At 45.0% G+C, this 14,214-nt stretch overlaps 1 pseudogene; it reads left to right on the top strand.

Annotated features, from left to right (window-relative positions):
- The first annotated feature begins 13,127 nt into the window (after positions 1-13,127).
- Positions 13,128-13,939, top strand: LOC118395419 (putative lipoyltransferase 2, mitochondrial; annotated as a pseudogene).
- Positions 13,940-14,214: the final 275 nt, after the last annotated feature.

Genomic DNA, 14,214 nt, shown 5'->3' with positions numbered 1-14,214 from the left:
CATCTGTTCCAACAATTTCTAGTGAAGTTGATCAGTCTTCACGGGAAATTCTTAGGGTTCAGGGCATTTGACACCATTAAAATGATTCCACTCTCTTCTCTTCAGAAACAACTTAAATACATTTTCAAAAACATTTCCATCCTTCTGCATACCCAATTTGAAACTGAACTGAAAAAACCCTTCCAAAGGAAATCCACTATCGCATATAGGCCAAGAATACACATGAGCTGGCCTCACTTATCCGGAACTCCAGTTATAGCCTTGTCCAGATACTGAGACTTTTTTTTAAAGTGGCCGAAATATCTCTAACTGCTTTCCTCAGTACCACAGTTTCCAATGACATTTTGACCAGAGAAAATGTAACCCCAACCGGTTTGTTCTGAGATTTTATTGGAGCCCGTAACTATGCCATGTAGCCACTCTGTGTATTTGCACTGTTTCAAGGGGACTGTGGAATTTACGAGTTTGTGCTGTCCCCTCTGCCGGCTGCGAGTATCCAGCTGGGCCGGTAAACAGTCCCGGGAGAAAAGCCTAGTGAACATCGAACTTTGGGAAATATGGGAGAAAATTATGTACATATATGAAGGAACATAATACTGTAACACAAGAGAGAGATACACTTATAGAGTGCATTTGCCATTCTGGTAAAATACATTGTCTATTGTATAGGAGAGGAGACCAGAGGAGGCCATAGATGTATAGGACAGCTGGAAACACTAAAAATGCAGACACATAGTCTGCTGATCTTAGACAACCACATGAAGAGAAGGAGACACATAGGCGCCAGGACAGCTGGACATACCAAGGTCAGAGGGATATACAAAGGAGGGGGTCAGCCAAATGACCAACTGATGGATTATAGACATAGCCCACATATTTTTTAAGACAGCTGGAACACTAAAACTGTGAATGTGTCCGAGTATTAAATATATCGGCGGGCATGGCTTTGCATTGTTGCCCTAATCCACTAGTGGATATGTGTTAGGAAATTATGATTAATATGACTGAACAAATCATTTTAAATGGAACTGTAAGTAAACTTATACTCTGTTATATTATATCTGATTAACAATATGAGTTCATAAGAAGAAATTGTGTGACAGGACAAGGAGGAATAGAATGTTAATGAACACCATTCCAACTGGGTAGGAACAAATGTGTTGTAGACTGTGTAAACACATAAGGTTGTTAACCTATGGTTGACCCAACCTGAAACTTAGCTCTGGGGTTTTTAGATTAGGCAGAGGGTGCATTCCTAGGGTTTCTGTTAATTAAACCTGTCAGTTCAGTGGTGATCGATAATGTTGAGGAGTCAAAAGTTATCTGGGAGTGTGTTAGTAAGATAGAATGAACTTTTCACCTTACTTTGTCCTGTCGAGAGGGGGGTTTCGTTTAAGACAGTGAAATGACGTCATGATCTGTATTTAAACTGATGCTTTTGCTTTGAGTGGTAGCGCGCTCCGATAATAAATTCTATTACCTATTATTTAAAGACTGGTCTGCGTCTATTTTATGCAACAAGAAATCTTACAATTTCTCATAAAATAGATGAAGGGCTTTCAATTGATGAAAGCACATTGGCATAATTAAATTATACTAACAATATGGCAGACCCTGTCGCCGCCATTTTCATTGGTCTCTTCCTACCAAAGATGGTGGATAAATGAAGATAAGTTACTCAGGCCGTTTACCATTGAAAACCATTGTCAGTTCCGATCTTCGTAAGGGGGTGGTGCCAATAGATACCAGCGTAATATCAACTGGGTCTGGTCTACTTAGTTCATTGATCCATGCACATACCTTTTGTGCTCAAAACAAAAAAAAGGCACCCCCTCAAAAAAATGTCCCACTGCCACGATCAGGAACTTGTTCAGCAATTATTACAATGAAAGGGGAAAGCAGCACAATATGATGAGTATAAAGTATTTTGCTAAATTATTTTGAACTGGAATAAATTATGCACTTACTAACAATGACCAACACAATTCCAGTCAAAATTGAAGATTGAAATAAATAAATACTGTGGCCTACCATTACTATAGCCAACCCAAATGTTACCACTATCATGTATTAAAACTTTTACCAGCGACCCTCAAAAGGGAGTAACAAAAAAAACATGTGACCCCCGCGCATGCACGCGCGTCTGCAGATGCGAACATGCGCGCAGAATTGCTTCCCAAATGTATGTCATTACCACCATAAACGGTGATGCTGTTTCAAAACGCAAACTAGGCTACAAAAATAAATGGAATTTTACACCTGCAATTTGAAGCTTAAATTCATTCATGTTAGCAGCCAATATCAAGTAGGGATATATCATGTCACTTCTCTGAGGTCCAGAGCAAGCAAAATCATACAGACTACTTATTGCAGAGGTTGCAGGATTGGATGGATATTTACCTTGATTTAATGGATGGAGAGGATCTTCTTAATGCTTGCACCGTGCCTGCCTGCAGACTGCTAGTTCAAGCTGCCAGCCTGGAAGCCCTGTTCTTTCTCACAAATAACGTAATAAATTTACCAGAATATGTTACATCTTCATCGCATAAAATTGAAGGTAGCTGCTCATCTTTAGGCACATAGCCAGTAGCCACCCAAACTAGGCCAATCTGAAATATGAAAATTGTCAATCAAATCGTCAGGTAGCCTATTTTTCTGGCTATGAATGAGTAGTACATTTCTAAATTGTATTTTAATTCGGATGTTAACGTAGGCATACTTGTTTTTGCCAGGCAAAACTAGAGGAAATTAAACAAGGTGCACCAATGGTGATGACTGGTCATTGTCAACAATCAAAATGCGCTTTTTGGTTCTGACGCATAGATGAAAATGGTTTTGAATACCACCACCGAAAAGGGCACTTTGGAGACAAAGGGGAGTTTTCTCTACACAGGTAGAGCCCTATCTGTGCCTGGTTGACTGTAATTTAACCCCTCAAAAATGAGGGAGTGGGGTGTCTCTCTTCCATCTCTGTCCCTATCTCTATGTTTGAAAACAATCCCCCCCCCCAGTCACTCAATGCATCAACGACAGCAGAGGAACACAAATTGTGTGTGCTTGATTTATTTTACCGGATTAGCGGAGTTCGCGCCTTCGAATAGCCTGCACACGCTAAGACCCTAGGGCAGGGTTTCCCAAACTCGGTCATCGGGAACCCAATGGGTGCACATTTGGGTTTTTGCCCTAGGGCTACACAAGTGATTCAAATAATGAACAAATTATCAATCTTTGATCATTTGAATCAGCTGTGTAGTGTTAGGGCAAACAAATAAATGTGCAACCCTTAGGGTCCTGAGGACCGAGTTTAGGAAATGCAAACGCCACTTACCCAGCACACCACATGTACTAAATAATCCTACATAGTACCACAGTGTGAATCACAATACCTATAAAACCTAGCAGTCATCCAAGGAAATGGTTCATATCGTTTTTCCACCATTCATTTTTCCCATAGGTGATTTTAGTAACACTTAAAATAAGCACTGTGTTTTGTGTAGGTTTACCCTAGTGTGATGTTTTGATAACCATGTAAAATTCTCTTATACAAGGTGACTTTTATCAATATATCTAATCAAACTTTATTTGTCACAACCCCCGAATACAACAAGTGTAGACCTTACCGTGAAATGCTTACTTTTACAAGCCCAACAATGCAGTTCAAGAAGAGTTAAGAAAATATTTGCCAAATAAACAAAAGTAAAACATAAAAAGTAACACAATAAAATAACAATAATGAGGCTATATACAGGGGGTACCGGTATCTGTCACGTTCTGACCTTTATTTTCTGTGTTTTGTATTTAGTTAGTATGGTCAGGGTGTGAGTTGGGTGGGCAGTCTGTTTGTTTTTCTATGTTTTGGTTATTTCTATGTTTCGGCCTAGTATGGTTCTCAATCAGAGGCAGGTGTCATTAGTTGTCTCTGATTGAGAATCATACTTAGGTGGCCTGGGTTTCACTGTGTGTTTGTGGGTGATTGTTCCTGTCTCTGTGTGTGCACCAGATAGGACTGTTTTTGAGTTTTCACATTTCTTGTTTTTGTTAGTTTGTTCATGTGTACCTTAAAGCATTAAAAAGTACCATGGACAATTACCACGCCGCGTATTGGTCCTCTGATCCGTTTCGCCTCTCTTCTTCGGAAGAAGAGGAGGAAATTCATTACAGAATCACCCACCAAAATCGGACCAAGCGGCGTGGTAAAGGACAGCGACGACAGCAGCAGCAGCAGCAACAACAGCGGCCAGCATCACAGGAGGAATGGACATGGGAGGATGTATTGGACGGCAAGGGTTGCTACACCTGGGAGGAGATCCTGGCGGGAAAGGATCGCCTTCCATGGGAACAGGTGGAGGCAGCTAGGAAAGCAGAGCTGGAGGCAGCGAAAGCTGAGCGGCGGCAATATGAGGAGCCAGCACGGCAGTGCGACAGGTACGAGAGGCAGCCCCAAATTTTTTTGGGGGGGGGGCACACGAGGTGTGGTACTAAGCCAGGTAGCAGACCTGAGCTCACTCCTCGTGTTCATGATAAGCAGCGCATTACTGGTCAGGCACCGTGTTATGCGGTTAAGCGCACGGTGTCGCCAGTGCGTGTCCATAGCCCGGTGCGCTATAGGGCAGCCCCGAGAGTGCCATGCGAGTGTGGGCATTGAGCCAGGGCGTATGGTGCCTGCTCAGCGGGTCTGGTCGCCGGTACGCAGTCTTGGTCCAGGTTATCCTGCGCCGGCTCTGCGTGCTGTGGCTCCGGGCGCTGGGAGGGTGCAGTGCGTCCTCTGCCTGCGCTCCGCTCGTACCGGGCAACTGTGGGAGTGGAGCCTAGGGGAGAGGTGCGTGTAGTAAGCACTAGATCTCCCGTGCTTACCCACAGCCCGGTTCAACCTGTGCCTGCACTCTGGAGGGTCCGGGCTAGAGTAGTTGTCCAGCCTGGGGAAGTGGTGCCAAGGTTGCGCACCAGAGCTCCAGTGCTCCCCACAGCCCGGTCTTTCAGGCTCCTCCTAACACCAAGCCTCCTGAAGGTCTCCCCAGCCTGGTGGTTCCTGTGGCAGCCCCACGCACCAGGCTGTCTCTCAGTCTCCTCCCTGCAGGTGCTCCCGCCTGTCCGGCGCCGCTGCCGGAGCGTCCCACCTGTCCGGCGCCGCTGCCGGAGCCTCCCGCCTGTCCGGCGCCGCTGCCGGAGCGTCCCGCCTGTCCGGCGCCGCTGCCGGAGCGTCCCCGCCTGTCCGGCGCCGCTGCCGGAGCGTCCCGCCTGTCCGGCGCCGCTGCCGGAGCCTCCCGCCTGTCCGGCGCCGCTGCCGGAGCCTCCCGCCTGTCCGGCGCCGCTGCCGGAGCCTCCCGCCTGTCCGGCGCCGCTGCCGGAGCCTCCCGCCTGTCCGGCGCCGCTGCCGGAGCGTCCCGCCTGTCCGGCGCCGCTGCCTCCTGTGGCAGCTCCATGCACCAGGCTGTCTCTCTGTCTCCTTCCTGCAGGTGCTCCCGCCTGTCCGGCGCCGCTGCCGGAGCGTCCCGCCTGTCCGGCGCCGCTGCCGGAGCGTCCCGCCTGTCCGGCGCCGCTGCCGGAGCGTCCCGCCTGTCCTGCGCCGTTGCCGGAGCGTCCCGCCTGTCCGGCACCACTGCCGGAGCCTCCCGCCTGTCCGGCGCCGCTGCCGGAGCGTCCCGCCTGTCCGGCGCCGCTGCCGGAGCGTCCCGCCTGTCCGGCGCCGCTGCCGGAGCCTCCCGCCTGTCCGGCGCCGCTGCCGGAGCCTCCCGCCTGTCTGGCGCCGCTGCCGGAGCGTCCCGCCTGTCCGGCGCCGCTGCCGGAGCCCCTCAGCCCAGAGGCGCCAGAGCCCCTCAGCCCAGAGGCGCCAGAGCCCCTCAGCCCAGAGGCGCCAGAGCCCCTCAGCCCAGAGGCGCCAGAGCCCCTCAGCCCAGAGGCGCCAGAGCCCCAAGCCCAGAGGCGCCAGAGCCCCTAGCCCAGAGCCCCTGCCCCTCTGTCCAGAGCTTCTGCCCCTCTGTCCCGAGCTGCCCCTCTGTCCAGTGGGGTCATTGAGAGGGGTTGCCATGGTGAGAAAGCCACGGAGGCGGACAATAAAGCGGACTAAGACAATGGTGAAGTGGGGTCCGCGTCCCGCGCCAGAACCGCCACCGCGGACAGACGCCCACCCAGACCCTCCCCTATAGGTCAAGGTTTTGCGGCCGGAGTCCGCACCTTTGGGGGGGTACTGTCACGTTCTGACCTTTATTTTCTGTGTTTTGTATTTAGTTAGTATGGTCAGGGCGTGAGTTGGGTGGGCAGTCTGTTTGTTTTTCTATGTTTTGGTTATTTCTATGTTTCGGCCTAGTATGGTTCTCAATCAGAGGCAGGTGTCATTAGTTGTCTCTGATTGAGAATCATACTTAGGTGGCTTGGGTTTCACTGTGTGTTTGTGGGTGATTGTTCCTGTCTCTGTGTGTGCACCAGATAGGACTGTTTTTGAGTTTTCACATTTCTTGTTTTTGTTAGTTTGTTCATGTGTACCTTAAAGCATTAAAAAGTACCATGGACAATTACCACGCCGCGTATTGGTCCTCTGATCCGTTTCGCCTCTCTTCTTCGGAAGAAGAGGAGGAAATTCATTACAGTATCGAGTCAATTTGCGGGGTTGCAGGTTTGTCGAGGACATTTCTACATTTTGGTAGGGGTGAAGTGACTATGTGCGGCCGATGTGAAATGGCTAGCTAGTTAGCGGTGGTGCGCGCTAATAGTGTTTCAGTCGGTGACGTCACTCGCTCTGAGACCTAGAAGTAGTTGTTCCCCTTGCTCTGCAAGGGCCGCGGCTTTTGTGGAGCGATGGGTATCGATGCTTCGTGAGTGACTGGTTGACGTGTGCAGGGTCCCTGGTTCGAGTCCAGGTTGGGGCAAGGAGAGGGACGGAAGCTATATTGTGACCCCTCAGGTGGTAAGGGTAGGCAACAATATTTCTGCCACGCTGATCCTCAACACTGGGTTCCCTCAGGGGTATATACTTAGTCCCCTCCTGTCCTCCCTGTTCACCCACAACTGCGTGGCCAAACACAACTCCAACGCGATCATTAAGTTTGTTGACGACACAACATTGGTAGGCCTGATAAGACAGCCTACAGGGAGGAGGTCAGAGACCTGGCAGTGTGGTGCCAGGACAACAACCTCTCCCTCAATGTGAGCAAGACAAAGGAGCTGATCGTGGACTATAGGAAAAGGTGGCCTGAATAGGCCCCCGTTAACATTGACCCGGCTGTGGTGGAGTGGGTTGAAATTGTCAAGTCCTTGGTGTCCACATCACCAACGAGCTATTATGGTCCAAACACACCAAGTCAGTCGTGAAAAGAGGGCACCTCTATTTGCCTGTATTCACTCTCAGATACACCTGGGTAAGCCTACACAAAACACAACTCTTATTTTAAGTGTCTCTACTAAAATTCCCTACAGGAAAAATGTAAAATTGGAACCATTTTGCTGTTTGACCACTAGGTTTTATAGGTATTATGACACCTCCAATGTGGGGCACTATGGGCAGGCAATCTGACTGTGGCAAAGCATTTACTGTGGGTGCCAATAGTACATATGCCTACTGTCCTGGACTTAGAGTTGACGCACGCCTAAAGTTATATTCACTGCTATAATATAAGCTTTTTTCACATATTTATTTTTCAAGAGTTTCCCATATTTTCCCCAAGACACCCCACCCTGGAAATGAATTTATGTTATGATCATTGTTGATTGGAAACTGCCAGTTTGCAAGTGGCTTGAAAAACAATCAGTTACATAACTCAATCAATAATATTTTGCACCTCCTTATACAGTGGGGCAAAAAAGTACTAGTTGAAGTGTACCTATGATGAAAATTACAGGCCTCTCTCATCTTTTTAAGTGGGAGAACTTGCACAATTGGTGGCTGACTAAATACTTTTTTGTCCCACTGTAAATAGAACATATAAAAACAGAAATGGATAGCATACGATAGACACATAGACACAATTTGGATATATAGGTCTAAAAACATTTACAATGAATAGCAAAATCACAATAATCACAAAAATGGCTTGAGACCAAAGTTGAGACCAAAGGAAGCAAGGGTCTTTAAATGAAAGTTTTCGATATTAAGGTAGACATGTTAAAGTTTTTTAGAAACATCCGTTTAATAAGGGAATATTGTAGCTCCCCAAATTGTGATATTTCAACTAAACATGTAGGCTACTCACCTACACATACTCCAACTCCTTTTAGAAGTAAGAGTTATTTTGTACCTCCAGCCAATCACAATCAAATATTGAGACATATTGCAGACACGTTGAAAAATATGTTGGTAATCTCCTTAAGAACAAACATGAGTACATACAGTGCCTTGCGAAAGTATTCGGCCCCCTTGAACTTTGCGACCTTTTGCCACATTTCAGGCTTCAAACATAAAGATATAAAACTCGTGAAGAATCAACAACAAGTGGGACACAATCATGAAGTGGAACGACATTTATTGGATATTTCAAACTTTTTTAACAAATCAAAAACTGAAAAATTGGGCGTGCAAAATTATTCATCCCCTTTACTTTCAGTGCAGCAAACTCTCTCCAGAAGTTCAGTGAGGATCTCTGAATGATCCAATGTTGACCTAAATGACTAATGATGATAAATACAATCCACCTGTGTGTAATCAAGTCTCCGTATGAATGCACCTGCACTGTGATAGTCTCAGAGGTCCGTTAAAAGCGCAGAGAGCATCATGAAGAACAAGGAACACACCAGGCAGGTCCAAGATACTGTTGTGAAGAAGTTTAAAGCCGGATTTGGATACAAAAAGATTTCCCAAGCTTTAAACATCCCAAGGAGCACTGTGCAAGCGATAATATTGAAATGGAAGGAGTATCAGACCACTGCAAATCTACCAAGACCTGGCCGTCCCTCTAAACTTTCAGCTCATACAAGGAGAAGACTGATCAGAGATGCAGCCAAGAGGCCCATGATCACTCTGGATGAACTGCAGAGATCTACAGCTGAGGTGGGAGACTCTGTCCATAGGACAACAATCAGTCGTATATTGCACAAATCTGGCCTTTATGGAAGAGTGGCAAGAAGAAAGACATTTCTTAAAGATATCCATAAAAAGTGTTGTTTAAAGTTTGCCACAAGCCACCTGGGAGACACACCAAACATGTGGAAGAAGGTGCTCTGGTCAGATTAAACCAAAATTGAACTTTCTGGCAACAATGCAAAACGTTATGTTTGGCGTAAAAGCAACACAGCTCATCACCCTGAACACACCATCCCCACTGTCAAACATGGTGGTGGCAGCATCATGGTTTGGGCCTGCTTTTCTTCAGCAGGGACAGGGAAGATGGTTAAAATGGATGGGAAGATGGATGGAGCCAAATACAGGACCATTCTGGAAGAAAACCTGATGGAGTCTGCAAAAGACCTGAGACTGGGACGGAGATTTGTCTTCCAACAAGACAATGATCCAAAACATATAGCAAAATCTACAATGGAATGGTTCAAAAATAAACATATCCAGGTGTTAGAATGGCCAAGTCAAAGTCCAGACCTGAATCCAATCGAGAATCTGTGGAAAGAACTGAAAAATGCTGTTCACAAATGCTCTCCATCCAACCTCACTGAGCTCGAGCTGTTTTGCAAAGAGGAATGGGAAAACATTTCAGTCTCTCGATGTGCAAAACTGATAGAGACATACCCCAAGCGACTTACAGCTGTAATCGCAGCAAAAGGTGGCGCTACAAAGTATTAACTTAACCTCTTCAACCTATGGGGGCGCTATGTCATTATTGGATAAAAAGACGTGCCCGTTTTAAGCGCAATATTTTGTCACGAAAAGATGCTCGACTATGCATGGAATTGACAGCCTTGGAAAGACAAAAACTCTGACTCTATCGTCGATAGATATGTGAATAACACATTGAGGATAGATTCTAAACATCGGTTTGCCATGTTTCTGTCAATATTATGGAGTTAATTTGGAAAAAAGTTTGCGTTTTAATGACTTAATTTTCGTGCCTGGTGCCTAGGGGGTATGTGCCTTTCCCTATTCAGCCTTATGGTGACCTACAAACATGGACTGGAAGAGGTGGGCCCGCCAGAGCCCCTCGTGACTGGAACAACATTCAATGCTGGACCTGTGGGAAGTTGGAGCATGTGAGTTTTCAGTGTGGGGGAAATGGAAGAGGTTACAACAGGTGCAGAAGAAACTTTGGGCCTGGCAGAGGAAGAGGAAACTTTGCTAAGGCACATCATGGAGTGTACTACCCACCACGGCAATAGTATGCTCCTCAACCACAATACCACTCGCCCGGAGCTGGAAATGCTCCCCCGGGGCAACGTATGCCCTATGGACAATGAGGACAAGTTAATGACAGAGGACAGCCATGGCCAATGGGAAATCAGAACACCAACAGTTCTTATTTCCCTCAGAATCAATAATGAAGGTGCCCGACTCCCCTGCTCCAGTGTCCCCAGGACGAATTGAATGATGAAAGAGAAGAGCCAATGGTCACTCTTAATGTTAATGGACATGACCTACCATTTCTAATAGACACTGGAGCCCACTGTTCCTGTTTAGGCAAACCTGGACAAGCTCAGGTTTCCCTGAGCAATTTTTTTATTTGTTTAATTTAACCTTTATTTAACCAGGTAGGCTAGTCGAGAACAAGTTCTCATTTGCAAAAAAATATGTTGTATTAATAGAAGGAGAAGGGCTATAAGACCCTCCCCCACTACATTTATAGGGTCCTGGACCACAGATTACCAATATATGCATTATAAGGTTTAATACTGTTCCACAGTACTTTTCTAGTCTCTGCCTCTTATCAGAAACGGTCTGAGCAGATGTGTGAGCCATTGCAGTCAAAACAGGGTGTCTGTGAGAAAGCGCCTCAAGGCTAAAAGAGACACATAGACACAGACCCCTGCAGGGGAGTAAATAGATAAGAGACAAGTCAGACATACCACTGTAAGCTACACTTGAATGGAAAATTACTGCTGAGCTCTTAGAAAACACTGGACTATTGTTTTCTCCTGCAAGTTTTTAGAACTGTATATGTATGGGCTTGGTCTCATGAGTAGAAGGTGTTGACGTAGGCAGTTACATCACTAGGGGTCGACGGCAACTATATTAAAGCAACTTTAACCTTTTTTATTTTGCAGAACTTACTCTGAAACATACGTGATGTGCTTCCGTTGTTAACTTCTGTCTGCAATTTTTTTTTTTTTTACCTTTATTTAACCAGGCAAGTCAGTTAAGAACTGCATTAATAAAGATTTGATTGATTTACTTAAAGAAGATATTGTCTGACTGCTGATACTTTGTTAGTTACTTTTGATGTTTAGTCGTTAAACACGAATGTTCCACACGAGGACGGTAATTGAAAATATGGAACATTTTCTTCTGCAACGTGACCCTAATGAACTACCTGCATTATAACACTGGCTGAAATAGTACTCACACACAACTATTTCATGTTTCAGGCAGACCCCGCTGTGGTTTGAGCATGCAGCTACATCATTTACTTCACCTGTCATTTAAAAAACAGCTTGTTTTATGTTTGCCTTTGTATAATTTTAAGTATCTTAATTTGATTAAATTACCTTTCACACTTTCATGAAATGTAGGTACGGTATTATAAATAGGTTCTTAGATGTTTATAGAAATGACATATTTATCCCTAGAGAAAATGTATCTGCTGAGCAACTATAAATAGTGTCACAGTTTACAGGTTTGTAGCGGTTCAAATACATGCAAATTATGGTCTGTGGTAAAACTAAACAGCAAAATATCACTGAAAAACTTTACAGCTAGATGAATCAATCATCAGTTCAGTAATTCTGATCGTGTCTGCTTCACAAGTGGATAGTTTTCAAGACTTTCATGCAATGGCCAAGAAAGTGAGGAGCACCAAGAGCATTGTGCAGAGATATTTCATGAGGATTTGCTCATATTGACTGTTCTTTAGAATAGTTGCAATGTGACAGTTTCTAAGGGTTAGCCTATTCTTTGCAATCAGTCCTAGTTAACTTAATAAGACCAGTAGTCATGAGTCAGAGCTTGTGTTTTTTTTTGTTTTTTTTACTTTGTTTTTATTGTAGGATCACAAAGTACAAATAAAGTCAAATAAGAGAACAACAACAAAAAAAGATCTGGCAGTTACAGTGCACTTCATACCTAATAAAACTGACCTGAAACATAGGGATCAGTGGACAGTACATGTTGGAATTGAATAGTATCATGTGTACTTACATTAGCCTATTCCTAGACCTGCCCTTCTTGCTCTTGTCTGAATAATGTTACAGAGCTACTAGTGAAAGAAAAAAATGGTTCCACTCTATGTCTCCCCACTAAATTTAAACACTCAAGGAACTTATCAGGGCTGCATGACAATAATCTAATTTGACTCCCTCATACCATTCCTTTCATCTGTGTAAAAATACTGGATAGGTGAAAGCAATGTGGTGTTGGCCCTTATCCTACCTGGCATATGCTTTTACCAGTCCTGTTTTTTCAGGTCGGTGTAGATGGCGGGAAATTGACAAGAAGGTAGATACCACCTCTACCCCCAATGCCCAGGCCTGGTTCAAGTACTTATGAAATCAATGTATAATTATCTCCATATCCTGGATCTAACTGGACAGATGGGTGAAAGCAAGGGGTTCCATTAACTTTCACAAATCTACTATAGGCCTAACAGACTACCTTGGGGAAAGGGGGAAGTATTCAGAGGGGGCTCCATAGACATTTTCTCTCTGATGTTGTTCGAACAGTGAAATGCTAGAGGGCAGTAATGTGACCCTCTTTGCCTCATAACAGAAAGGCTTCGGGTTACAACCCATCCAGGTGGAGGCAATAATGCACCACTCAGCTGGTTGAACTGCCACTAAAGATAAAATAACGAATCCAATATGGTTGCGACCGTGGCGTGGATGTCATGATGCAACAAAGACTACAAGTGATGATGACAATTTAACAATAGTAGACTAGCGATTTAACATATCAGCCCCCCATCTACGAGATCTCGACACTGGAGAACCTGAATCATGGAGCCAGGCATGATCAAACACAGGCAAAGGATGCAAAGTTTGTTGTGAAAGATGCGAGCTGCATTGTCTACTGTACTTTATGTCCTTCAGAATAGAAACTTGGAGTTGCCTGTCTATCGAAAACATTGTAAAAGGAGTTTACACTCAATTATCATAAAAAATGCACCCTTCAACAGCAGCAGCTGAAGTGATCCAGTTGGGTCGTATTTCCTATGCGCGTGCATTACAGGTACAGCAACTCTATGTTAGGAGACATCTGGATTCTAAAGACAAATTGCACAATGCTCTGCTACTGTGTGAACACCTGCCAGTCTACACCATTAGAACTAGACATTCACCATTCGAAGAGGAGCAAAGACTCAAACTCCTTGGTGCTGAATTCTTTCGTAGCAACCGTGGCGGGTTCATAACTATCCATGGCCCAGGGGAGTTGGTGTGCTACCCAATAATCAACTTGGGCTGCTTCAACAAAAGTGTGAAATGGTATATATTTGAGCTGGAGAGGACTGTCTTCAACCTTTTCAGGAAGTATGTGTTAAAAGCATCCTCCTCCCCAGACACCGGGGTCTTGGAAACAACAAGTGCCATTGGTAGGTTAACCCTTGATTTAAATAACCTTTTTTTTTTGCTATGTTTACACCAACAGGGCTACAATGTGTCATGCTTGATATCACAGTCAAATGTTTCCTCTTTCAGGAATCCATTGTGGGAGATACATAACATTGGCACTCAACTGCAACACAGATATGGGCTGGTTTGAAAACATTGTGGCATTGTTGGCAAAGGTGTCACCTCCCTCAGTCAAGAACTGGGGTGAGATCTCTATATTGAAGAAACCATCCCACGACTGCTGGAAACTTTCAGTGATCAGTTTGACTGCACACTGCTTCATGGATAATATTCTAACAACAATTAAACAATGCACGGTAAATAAAACGTGTATATTTTGATAATCATGATGTTGTTTTCTCTCAATCTCCCGGGCATATCTGTCAGCTAAGAAACTACGTTTCCCACATTGCGCTATGAGGGTGTGAGCCTGCTGTTTTGGTGGTCCCAAATGTAGCCCCGCGACTGAAGGCTACTATTGGTTGTCACTAGTTACCACCACCACAAAGTCAAAATTATGTCTAAACCCCGCTTATTTAAAAAAATATATATCTTCCTAAAATGATTTACAAATATCCATAA

Source organism: Oncorhynchus keta, chromosome 1 (assembly GCF_023373465.1).
Source record: "Oncorhynchus keta strain PuntledgeMale-10-30-2019 chromosome 1, Oket_V2, whole genome shotgun sequence".
NCBI classification, from domain to species: Eukaryota; Metazoa; Chordata; class Actinopteri; order Salmoniformes; family Salmonidae; genus Oncorhynchus; species Oncorhynchus keta.
Note: the sequence above shows the minus strand (reverse complement) of the source record. Positions and strands in the feature narration are given on the sequence as shown.